Genomic DNA, 13,766 nt, shown 5'->3' on the forward strand with positions numbered 1-13,766 from the left:
AGGATGAGAATCAATGAGAAAGAGGATGAGAATTGTTAAGAAAGAGGATGAGAATTGTTGAGACAGAGGATGAGAATTGTTGAGAAAGAGAATAAGAATTGATGAGAAAGAGTATGAGAATTGATAAGAAAGAGGATGGGAATTTATGAAAGAGAATGAGTATTGTTGAGAAAGGGGATGAGAATTGACGAGAAAGAGGATTAGAATTGATGAGGAAGAGGATTAGAATTGATGAGAAAGAGGATGAGAATTGTTTAAAAAGAGGATGAGAATTGTTTAAAAAGAGGATGAGAATTGTTGAGAAAGAGGATGAGAATTGATGAGAAAGAGAATGAGAATTGATGAGAAAAAGGATGAGAATTGATGAGAAAGAGGATGAGAATTGATGAGAAAGAGGATGAGAATTGTTGAGAAAGAGGATGAGAATTGTTGAGAAAAAGAATGAGAATTGATGAGAAAGATGATTAGAATTGATGAGAAAGAGAATGAGAATGAATTAAAAAGAGGATGATAATTGTTTAAAAAGAGGATGAGAATTGTTGAGAAAGAGGATAAGAATTAATGAGAAAGAGGATGATACTTGTTGAGAAAGAGTATGAAAATTGATGAGAAAGAGGATGAGAATTGATGAGAAAGAGGATGAGAGCTGTTGAGAAAAAGGATGAGAATTGTTGAGAAAGAGGATGAGAATTGATGAGAAAAAGGATGAGAATTGAGGAGAAAGAGGATGAAGATTGATGAGATAGATGATGAGAATTGATGAGAAAGAGAGTGAAGATTGATGAGATAGAGGATGAGAATTGATGAGAAAGAGGATGAGAATTGTTGAGAAAGAGGATGAGAATTGTTGAGAAAAAGAATGAGAATTGATGAGAAAGAGGATTAGAATTGATGAGAAAGAGAATGAGAATGAATGAAAAAGAGGATGATAATTGTTTAAAAAGAGGATGAGAATTGTTGAGAAAGAGGATAAGAATTAATGAGAAAGAGGATGATACTTGTTGAGAAAGAGTATGAAGATTGATGAGAAAGAGGATGAGAATTGATGAGGAAGAGGATGAGAGCTTTTGAGAAAAAGGATGAGAATTGTTGAGAAAGAGGATGAGAATTGATGAGAAAAAGGATGAGAATTGAGGAGAAAGAGGATGAAGATTGATGAGTAGATGATGAGAATTGATGAGAAAGAGAGTGAAGATTGATGAGATAGAGGATGAGAATTGATGAGAAAGAGAATGAGAATTGATGAGAACGTGAATGAGAATTAATGAGAAAGAGGATTAAAATTGATGAAAAGAAGATGAAGATTGATGAGAAAGAGGATTAGATTTGATGAGAAAGAGGATGAGAATTGTTGAGAAAGAGGGTGAAGATTTATGCGATAGAGGATGAGAATTGATGAGAAAGAGGATGAAGATTGATGAGATAGAGGATGAGAATTGATGAGAAAGGGGATGAGAATTGATGAGAAAGAAGATGAAGATTGATGAGAAAGAGAATTAGATTTGATGAGAAAGAGGATGAGAATTGTTGAGAAAGAGGATGAGAATTGATGAGAAAGAGGATAAGAATTAATGAGAAAGAGGATGAGAATTGATGAGAAAGAGGATGAGAATTTATGAGAAAGAGGATGAGAAGTGTATAGAAAGAGGATGAGAATTGTTGAGAAAGAGAATGGGAATTTATGAAAAAGAGGATGAGAATTGATGAGAAAGAGGATGAGAATTGATGAGAAAGAGGATGAAAATGTATGAGAAAGAGTATGAGAATTTTTGAGAAAGAGGATGAGAATTGATGAGAAAGAGGATGAGAATTTATGAGAAAGAGGATGAGAACTTATGAGAAAGAGGATGAGAATTGATTAGAAAGAGGATGAGAATTGTTGAGCAAGAGGATGAGAATTTATGAGAAAGAGAATGAGAATTGATGAGAAAGAGGATGAGAATTGATGAGAAAGAGGATAAGAATTGTTTAGAAAGAGGATTAGAATTGATGAGAAAGATGATGAGAATTGATGAGAGAGAGGATGAGAATTGTTTAGAAAGAGGATGAGAATTGGTGAGAAAGAGGATGAGAATTGGTGAGAAAGAGGATGAGAATTGGGTAGAAAGAGGATGAAGATTGATGAGAAAGAGGATGAGAATTGTTGTGAAAGAGGATGAGAATTTGCGAGAAAGAGGATGAAGATTTATGAGAAAGACGATGCTAATTGATTAGAAAGAGGATGAGAATTGATGAGAAAGCCAGTGATAATTAATAAAAAAGACTAGAATCGCGAGAATCAAGATGAGTCTTGATAACAAAGTCAATGAGAATTAATTAAAAAAGAGTCAGAATTGGTGCGATAGACGAGAATTGATGAGAAATAAGATGAGAATTGATGAGAAAGGTTGTGACAATTATTCTTGATACTTCATTACGTTGTCCCTTATTCTCTCTCTCTCTTTCTCTCTCTCTGTCTGTCTCTCTCTCTCTCTCTCTCTATATATATATATATATATGTGTGTGTGTGTGTTTGTGTGTGTGTATAAATATATATATATACATATATGTATATATATATATATATATATATATATATATATATATATATTACGATAGTTTACAACTGTCCTAATATATTTTATGAACAAACAAATGAATCTGCATAACTCGTTTCACCGTTATATGTCGTAGTTTGCTTCAGTTTGTGTCGGTCCGTTACGTCTCTGCATTATATTGCCTTTTACAAATTACCTTTATATATATACAACATAATGCTTTAAGCAAACTACATTAACCTCTCATATCGATATTTAATTTTATTGATTAAAGTTTTTTTCAATCCTCCATTACGGCTGTTATATGAGGTATGAATCATGTAAATGCTAGGCCCAGTTGAAGCGTATTCCCTTAATTAGCATCGTTGGCGAAATCAGCACAATGGTTGCTGTTTTCAAAGATAGATTTGCAAGCACTATCGCGATATTCTTAAAAGACTTAATGACGCAAGTGTAGAGATGGAAATCTGATGAGATTCTTGCAGTGTTTATGTGTGACTAATACATTTAATGTACTCAGGATGGAAGTCGAAAGAAGTAAACTGAAGAAGGGAATGAAAATAAACTGAAAATCAAACAACAAAAAAAAAAAGAAAGGAAAAAGAAACAAAAAAAAAGGAAAAGAAAAAAGAAAAGAAAAGAAAAGCAGTGCAATAGCAAAGAAGATAAAAAAAGTAAAAAGAAAGAGACTATGAAGGAAAAATTAGTTTAGTTGTTTTTTATCGTACGGCATATCAATCCTTTTTTATTATTTAATACCGAATTTAATCATTTTGGAATTCAAAATCTGCATGTAGTATACATACGCTTGTACATTTATTTGTAGGTGCATTATGGTCTTCTTTATCTATAAAAAATAGATGTTTTTTTTCAGTTACAGACTGAAATTAAACAGAAATAAAATCGTATAAAAATGAGAAAAGTCTAAATATGTTTGCATAAAAATAACTCAATATTTATCCATACATATTAATAAATACAAACATTTTTGTCTTGTGTTTGCAACAAATTTATGAAAAACTAAGTTTATAGAAAGTAATACAATGCAGAGATGTAACGGATAGACACAAACTGAAGCAAATTAATATATATATATATATATACATATACATATATATATATATATATATATATATATATATATATATATATAGCCATCCTCAAAATTAGGAGCACCTATAAAAAACTTAGATAATACTTTAAATCTACGCATTTAAAGATTAAGAATTGTACACTGAAGAGTTGAGAGAAAATGTAAAATATTTAACAGTAGATTGTAGTATTTATTTGCTTTAAACCCTCTTTCAAGAGTTTAACTCCGTTAAAACTTTAGTATTCAAAATGATTCGTTGTCATACTAATAGTTGTTTCTTATTTTCCAGGTAATATTTGATTCCTTCTAGTGCTATAATAGTATATTTAATTCAAAATGCCTAAAAAAACGCTTTTAGAGATTAAAAGGGCACAAATTGTTGTCTTATCTGGCGAAAGATATTTTCAGGTAGAAATTGCTAGGAAGATGACATGTTCAAGGAAGAGAGTTCAAACATCGATTCAAAGGTGCAAGGAAATAAAGTCTTAAAAAAAAAACTGAAAAGGACAAGGCCACAAAAAGTCTACAACCGACAGGAAGGATAGATCTTTGAAAAGACCATTCCTTGCAGATAAAAGAAAAGTTCTTCAGATCTTACTACTGAACTTAGGGAGGATGCAAACAAAAACATATCAGCTCGAACAGTGAGGAGAAGGTTATTAGAAGCGGGATTAAAGGATGTAAAGCAAGAAAGAAGCCATACTTGTCTCGGGTCAACAAGGGGGGAAAACGACTGGAATATGCAAAAAACATAAAACAAAAAAACAAAAAACAAAAAAAAACATGAAAATTGGACACCTGATGATTGGGCCAAAATTGTTTGGTCCGACGAAAGTAACTTAGAGGTTAAGTTGACAGCTTCTATTTCCTTAAATTTGAAAGGAACAATTGGAATTTTTATGTGAATACACATCCATAACATCGATTCAAAATTGTAGCAAATTTTCATTTTTTTACCAAATTTTAGCCCACCCATGTAGCAGTTTATGTTCGTCGTAGGAAAGGATAAGCATTTCATCCTGATTCTGTGGTTTCAACCGTCAAATTCAGAGGGAAAATGGTATGCCCCATGCTATACGTCAAAAGTTTTAATGATTGGCCTGAGAGAAAAAAAAAAAAGGATTACAGTGATGAAGTGCCCCCTCAATCCCAAACCTAAATCCCATTGAAACTCTGTGGTCTCATCAAGGGGAAAAAGTGAGAATGCACAGATATTCATAAAAATGTAAGACCAAACTTCATTAAGAATGATAGAAAATAGATCATACTACCTGTAACAATTTAGCCAATAACGAATGCAAAAAGAATAAATGAATTAGAGGCCAAACTTCATGAAAAGTGGCAGATATTAAGTCCTACCACCTGCAACAATTAAGCCAATAAAATGCAAAAAGAATAAAAGCTGTTATAAAGGCAAAAGAAGGACATGCCAAATATTGATTGTTGTTAAAATAGATTTATTAACGTTTATTTAACCATTCTTAACCTTGAAATATGTGTTTGAATCATAATTTTGATTTTTCATTGGTGATCCATAATTTTGATCCTGTGCTATATATATATATATATATATATATATATATATATATATATATATATATATATATATATATATATATATATATACTAGCTGTACCCTGCCACGCGTTGCAGTGGCTCAATTTAGTGTAATGGAAAATTCTAATAAAAAGAGAAAATGCATGTTTCTTATATTCTTAGTACAGCAATCCACTCCAAAAAGTGCAAAAAGAAGGCGAAAATGAAAAAAAAAAAAAAAAAATGGTACTCTTGCAGAATTTGATCTGGATCCTCGGGAGTTTCTGTCAATCATGGTTTGGGCTCGACCAACAATTAGTGGATGAAGCCGAACGTAGCAAAAATGCTGAAACGCTAAATGTTTTTTTTTTTTTTTCTGTATACAAAAATGTGAGCTAGTAATTAATATTTGGGTGATGAGGGGGTGGGTTACTATACACAGATTCGTAAAAGTTGTCCAAAAACAAATAAATGAAAGCAAAGGTAAAGTAAGTTACGTTTCTACCTAACTGGATAATTGTTTAGTGTTTTTATGTCATGTAAAATGTTTAATCGGCTCGAAAAACAGAAATGGTCGCGGACTCTGTTGAATACGTTAAGTTTGGGAAAGTAAGTTGAAAACTAAAAACTATACAAAACAGTGTCAGAAACCCACCGAATATATGTTACCATGACATAGGCTGGCATAATCGGTGGGTTTCTGACAGTATTTTGTATATTTTTTTTTAGTTTTAACTCACTTTCTAAAACTTCATGTAATCAACAGTGTCCGCCACCATTTGTAGCTTTCAAATACATCGATAAACACTGTTTTTCGAGCCGACTAAACGTTACATTAAATGAAAAGGGTTTTTATTACTAAACACAGATGCAAAGAAGTTGTCAAAAAATAAATATATAACAAATAAATGTTATCAAAGGCAAGAAAAGTAAATGTTCTACCTAACTGGATAAGATTGTAGTATTTTATGTAATGTATGATGTTTAATCGGTTCAAAAACATTCAATGTTTATCGGTATATTTGAAAAATACAAATGGCGGCAGACTGTATCGAACACGTTAAGTTTGGTGAAATTTTGGGAAAATGAGTTTAAACTAAAAAACTATACAAAATACTGTTAGGAACTCACTCAATATATGTTACCGTGGCGTAGGCTGGCATATAATCGGTGGCTTTAAACTTTTGCTCGATACAGGTGAGTCCCTTTTAGTGATTACCTGGTTTGAGGATATTTGTACAACTAAACGGCAAATCTGCCCCAAAAAATCCGGTATTATTTACTTTAAGGCCCGTTTCACGTTCGTATATAACGAAATATTTTATTGTAGATTTCGGTGTGCTAAAAACGAATCTGAAAACCGTTTCCGTCGCAAAAAGGAAGTTTTCATGATATGAAGAAATTACTTTTTCGAAAAGTGGGTGATCACTTTTCCATGTAAACTTAATTTAGAATGAGCACCCACTTTCTAGCCACCTGAGAGAGGGGCATTTTTCTGTGTGTTTCTTGGCTAAAAAGATTTTTGTTTGATTTCTTTTGCATGGTAATAACCCCTGAACTCTGGGACTATTTTCCATTTCACAGCCGTAGCCTTCGTTTACGCTATGCGCGAGCATAAACGAAAGCGGTTTAGCCAATAAACATGGGGACCCCCCTCACTCTCTCAGGTGGCCAGAAAGTGGGTGCTCATTTTAAGTTAAGTTTACATGGAAAAGTGATCGCCCTTTTTTCGAAAAAGTAATTTCTTCATATCATAAAAACTATTTTTTTGCGACGGAAACGGTTTGCAGATTCGTTTTTAGCACACCGAAATCTACAAAAAAAAAAAAAAAAAAATGTTATTATATACGAACGTGAAAAGTGATCACCCACTTTTCGAAAAAGTAATTTCTTCATATCATGAAAACTATTTTTGGTACTCCTTGGGCGTTGAGTTCCATGGCGACCCGCAGAATTATTTAATGGTCGTTCCCTTAGTCCCCCTTAGTCAAGGCTAACGCATGCGCACATAGCATTTTTTTTTATTTATTTACTTACGTTGCCTTTCGCACTTTTACAAACATTATTTACGTTGGCTTAACTCTTTTCATAAATAATAAAAAAAATAACTAAACCATTTATTGATAATTTGTCACGTGTACAAACATTTATTTATTTATGTTGGCTTAATTCTTTCCATGAATAAAAAAGTTTTACTCTTTAAGAATGATAAAAGAAAAAGTTACTAAACATTTATTAATAATTTCTCACGTAATTACGTTGGCTTAACTCTTTTCATGAATTATAAAAAAAAAGTAACTAAACCGTTTATTGATAATTTCTCACTTACAAACATTTTTAATTTACATGAGCGAATAAGTCTGCTGGTCGGCATGGAACTCAAACGCCCACCCCCAAAGTATTTTGTTATATACGAACGTGAGACGGACCTTAATGGAAAATTTTATCAAAATTTCGGGATTCTATTTTTTTTCAATAACATAAGAAATTAAGAATCAGACAAATTTATTTTAGGTAGGCTTCGCAAAGAAAGCTTTAAGGCAAGAAAAAAAAAAGAAAAAAAAAAGGATTCTTGGAAATCGAATGTCGTTAGATGCCGCGTACCAAACTGCCTTGTCAAAAAACCTTTTAGCCAATAAACAGGAAAATAAATGCCCCTCGCTCAAGTGGCCAGAAAGTGGGTGCTCATTTTAAGTTAAATTTACATGGAAAAGTGATCACCCACTTTTCGAAAAAGTAATTTCTTCATATCATGAAAACTATTTTTGGTACTCCTTGGACGTTGAGTTCCATGGCGATCTGCAGAATTATTAAATGGCCGTTTCCTTAGTCCCCCCTTAGTCAAGGTTAATACATGCGCACGTAACATTTTTTTATTAACTTACGTTGGTCTTCGCACTTTTACAAACATTATTTACGTTGGCTTAACTCTTTTCATAAATAATGAAATAAAGTAACTAAACCATTTATTGATAATTTATCGCGTGTACAAACATTTATTTATTTATTTACGTTGGCTTAACGCTTTTCATGAATAAAAAGTTTTACTCTTTAAGAATAATAAAAGGAAAGAGTTACTAAACATTTATTAATTTCTCATGTACTTACGTTGGCTACTATTAAGTTAATAGTAAAATGTTGTAATTCGAAAGTCGTCAACACGTGGTGCAAGTGAAAGGCTCATTTCTACCGGAAATGAAATGCGGACAGTCTCGCAGTTACGAAAAATATTTTTATTTTATTTAATATTTTTATAATTCGCAATGTTAAATTATTTTAATAATATTAAAACATTCCTTGACTTTACAAATAGATTTTCTGAAAATTTCAATTAAATTGGTAATGCAGAAATATGGTTTTATCGATTTTGAACGAACCAAGAATTACACACACACACACACACACACACACACACACACACACACACACACACACACACACACACACACACACATATATATATATATATGCATATATATATGAGTACTTCATTTAATCACAAAAATTAATATACAAAAATATAATTTTATGCGTAAATTTTCATTATTTACTTCAACAAAAGTGAGAATGCACAAATATTCATATATATATATATATATATATATATATATATATATATATATATATATATATATATACGGTTATTAGCTAAAAAACATGGCTGCCACCAACCAACTTCATCGTAATTATTATCCATAACATTCTATCAGCTTTCCTCTGCTTAGTGCATTCACGCTGAGCAAACCTTACACTTAAATAAAACATATTGATTGCGCAGTTTTCATCGCGAAAACGTTCTCGTTGACTTAAACGAATAATGAAGTGCAAAGATCAATTTTTATCGTTAGTAAAAAAAACAAAAAAAAAAACAAACAAAAAAAAAACGGCTATGATTTCTTGCAAGTGCAAAAGTGCCAGAAATTAAAAACAAACTTTTTAATGTTTTTTTCGTTGCCCATGGAGAGTGGACGCGTTATGTGTACTGTATGCCCTGTTTTCTGTCGCGGCTGGACCTCGCCAATAAAAAGGGAAACGCCTCATACTTGCACTACTCTTGCTTGGACCAATGCTTCCCCCCCTTTTTTTTTTACTTCAACCCACCTAAAGCAAGACACATTGCAACTGAAACGCAAGGGCTACTGTTAATATTTATAGAAGCATCCTAGGCGTGGAACTGTACAACAGCGAGATGTTTGTTCACATTGCATTAGAACTTCTGCATGTTGCTACAGTCAGGGAAACAGGAAGTAGGGAGGGAATTCCAAAGACGAGCGGAAAGAGGCTATTAGAGTAGTAAGCCTGCTGATATCTGGAGACTTCTACACTAGATGCGTGGGATTTAGCCCATTGTCGACTTTGCTGGGGAATTGACGCCGAGAGGGCACGAGTGCAGCAAGTTATTTTGTAAAGAACTTGTGCCAATGAAACAGGAACTGGAACTTAGTATTTTAGTCATGTATCTCGAGTATTCACCCACTCTCTCACCCAGTTAACCACTATGTCATACTAGTAATTCGTAAGCGGGGAGGTCAAATATGTTCATAAAAAGATCGAAGCTAGCATTCAAAGACCGACAACTAAATATATTTCTCGAAAACATGTCATTTTCTAATACAAACAAGAATATTCCAGGAATTTGGTTGCCCTCAGTCAATCAGAACGCAGCAAAAATAAGGTCATGAGCATTAGAGAGCGGTCTGTATTTACAGAGGAAAGTTGTACATGCTGGAAGGTAATATAATGGAATAAGAAAATGAAACAGTAACGGACTAAGTCTGAAATATTATGCAACAACAGGGACTTTCCGGTGTTTTATGTGAGAGTGGAAGTAAATTTTTAAGGGAGTGTAGGATACGCCCACTTCCTCTATGCAAGATCCATTTTTGAGTGTCTGGATGTTCAAGACTAATATTAGAAATTACGAAATGAAATACAACTAAAAAGAAAACCATAATCCACAAGGTTCATAACTCATATTTTAAATGAGAGATTATAAAAAATAGTCTCGCTTATAGCTAAAATGTTTATTTTTCTCCAAGCTTTAAAACTTGTACAAGCAAAAACTTTCAAACTTAAAAGAATAAGCACAGCTAATATATAATAGAACAATATAATTTACGTAATCACATAAGAACGTAGTCTTTTTAACTGTAAAAAACTAAAAATTTTTTAGAATTTTATTGTTGCTATGAAAAGCTGGTTAAAAATAAAGTATTAGTACTATTTAACGTTAAACTTAAATAAAAACCGAGCTTCTTTCTAAAAACTGAATAAGAGCTTTCTTTTTAAATGTTTTTGTAATCTAAAAAATTCAGTGTTTAATTAATAATATTCTAAAGAATTAAAAAGAAAATACATGAAGTAATCGAAAATATTTCACACCGATAAATTAAAACTTACCGCATAGAAAAAAAAAATGGTCAATGCCTTTAAAAAATGAGTTGATGTTGTTGGTGTCGCGATCAATGCTGCAATGATTATGGCTGGCAGAAGAGACGTCTGGTTGGCAATCATCGTCATCGTTGTCGTTGTTGTCGTCGTGGTCGTTGTGGTGGTCGTGAAAGATGCTGTGTCTCCCAAAGCTTTCAAATTGGGGCATTTCATTTGAAGTTTTAGTAGATAGGGATCGGAAGAAGTTTCGGCAAAAGAAAAAGATAATAAATGTAACAGTGTGCGTATGAGCGCGTGGCAAAATATTAGTAGGAGCTGTACAATAGCTGGCTTGCTAAGATATTAGCAGCAGTAGCCGACAAAAGCACATATGCAAATTTGGAAGTGTGCGCGGACTTGTCTAACAAGTTAAAAAAAATGCAGCACGAGGCCGAGGAGAAGTAAAGTATGCCCCGAAAACAAGATGGACGTGTAACGTCGAAGGCAATAAATGGCTGGCTGTAGCCAGCATGAGGTCGGCAGAAAGAAAACACCGGTTGAAATGGACGTGTGGCTCTGCGAGAGACTTTTAACCTCGTGCTGAAACGGCGGAGTTTTGTTCATCTCATGGCTGACGAAAAAATAAGAAGCAGGCATTGTTTGGAAAGTAATAGCAATAAATGCCTTTTGTTACAACAGAAAGTAAAGTCGAGTCGTTTTTATTTATGTTTGTTTGTTTGTTTTTTGTTCCTGCGCCGCTAAACGCAACAGGTCATGAGAAAAGCAAGATGTCTGAAGATTAAGTCGAACAACGTTGAGGCTTTGTCTTTGAGCTTTATTTATAGACATGGCAAAACTAAAATTTATTGAGAATTGTAAACGCTTGAACTTAAGTGGCAGGAATAAGAGGAATCCGAGGAATTAACAGTTTCATCTTTAAAGTTTCTAGTTATTATAATGACTTTGAGAACATTATTTTATTTTATTGCTAAGCGTGTGCCATTACACAGTTTAGGTGGATCAATATTTCTTAATAATATAACTGGAGCTCGTTCCTTCAATACTAGATTATGATGTGACACTCCAGATCTTCATTAATAACACAATCAAGGAATTGGTAACTTTTGCAAAAGATTTTAATTGATCATAGTATGTATGACGTTTTCGTGAGGTACATAGGATCAAGGTTGATATAAATACTATAATATAAAACACATTAATAAGGAGTAATATTGTTGTATTATCTAATAAGGGTTAACGTTGTGTGATCGTCTAGTTGTTCAGTCTATTCGTTCATATGTCGTTGTGTGTGTGTGTGTGTGTGTGTGTGTGCGTGCGTGTGTGCGTGGTACATGTATATTAGACATACCTTCATGCGTCGTGGATGTTGGTCTATCTGGAACCATCTCGTGTCTTGGAGGGAGACTGGTACCTGTTTGGACGAAGATTCAATCACTCCAAAACGATGAATTGAGTTTATAGTTTTATTCACTTTCCAGATGTCTCGCAGAAGGATGGAAAGTGAATTTCTGGCTTGCGTGGTTTCTTCTTGATCTCATTTCCACACACGTCAGCGTCCCCCCCAGTGGAGTGGAGGAGACGACTGTTAAGCCGTCCGTCGCCTGCTAAGTCCAAACCAAACCTCTTTGATTCAGCTCCTAATCACGCGACTCATACGCATCCGATCAGCTGACCCTCACTTCCTGTAAACGTGTCTACAATATAATTTACACACCTCCCTCTCTTAATCCATTCTCTAACCATATTAATAAATGTAAACAAAGAGAGTAGAAAATTGACCTCGAGTTTATTTTCGTCATCATAACTCTCGTTTTCCTTATTTTTGTCCTTTAATTCTCACATTCCATGAGCGATGTTTCTAACTAAGGAGGAAGAATTGCTGTTTCCTGGATCAGAATTTATCCATCTAACACTTTTCGTCGGCTAATTTGTGACATTGCAGTGGTATTTTTTTGCTCAATATACTAAAAGATATCAAAGGATAAATTGAGGTTTTTTATTGTGTGAAATCGCAAAAATTTTGAATTTATTTTTAGCTTTCACCCTTGAAAAATCCCGTACAAGAGTTGGGTGAAACGTTGAATTTCAAGTCTTCGCCTTTTCTATTTTAATTCGTATCGTCGGGTATTTTATCTCGTATTTGTCATATACGAGGGTCATTACAAAAAGTAAAGCCTCCTATTTTTAACTCAAAATGTTTTAGAGCTACGAAGAAGTGAGTGGTACCATTAAAACGAGCGATTTGTTGTGCTCAAGAATTTATTTTTCTACATAGTCACCACCATTCTCAACCGCTTTTGCCAACAATGAACGATGGCTGTGCATTGGCGTTTGGAGGGCGCTTGTCATACGATGGTCGTTCTAAAAGTAAATCATCCTACTTTTTAGCTAAAAAGTTGAAGAGCCACGAAGACGGGAATAGCACCATTAAAACGAGCGACCTCTTGTGCCCCAGATTTTATTTTTCTGCATAGCCACCACGATTCTCAATGAACTTTTTCTATGAATTCAATAGCGTATCTCTGCTTCTGACGTATATTAATGACAGAAGTTGCGTTCTTAGAGCCTCACATCGTCAATATCTACAATAGAGAGACGAAATTTTTCAGGTCATAAATGCACAAGTTCAGTCATCGTAACAATGCAATTTGCAATCCGTTCTGATCCATTCTGGCGGAATAAAAATAGTAGACATTACTTTTGGAACGCCCCTTGTGTTTTATAAATAAGTTCGTATATAAGTTGAATTCAGTAAATATCAATGGATTTCAGAACATATTATAAAATAGAAGATATCTGCTTGATATTTGTCAAAACGGACCAGACACTCATATTTTAGTAGTAGTAATCAATTAACCTCATTATTCTCTTTTTTTCTTATTGGAGATTTTACTGCACAAGTGATTCGTAAGCAACGTAGATAAGGAGAGAAAGAAAGAGGGCTTAAAGGGACGCAGGAAAAAAGTGTGTGCGTGTGTGTGTGTGTGGGAGAGAGAGAGAGAGAGAGAGAGAGAGAGAGAGAGAGAGAGAGAGAGAGAGAGGAATAAAGAAGGAAAGAAATGGAAACTGAAACTATAAAGACCTTCCCATTAAATCCCCCAAAAGGGGATGCAATATTTTTGCTATAATTCTACTGGTTATTATTAAGTTGGTGCAAAAATAATGTCGTTTTTGACGCATATATATCTGATAAAAGATAACATTATTGT

Source organism: Euprymna scolopes, chromosome 6 (assembly GCF_053919585.1).
Source record: "Euprymna scolopes isolate OS-2025 chromosome 6, ASM5391958v1, whole genome shotgun sequence".
Taxonomy (NCBI): Eukaryota; Metazoa; Mollusca; class Cephalopoda; order Sepiida; family Sepiolidae; genus Euprymna; species Euprymna scolopes.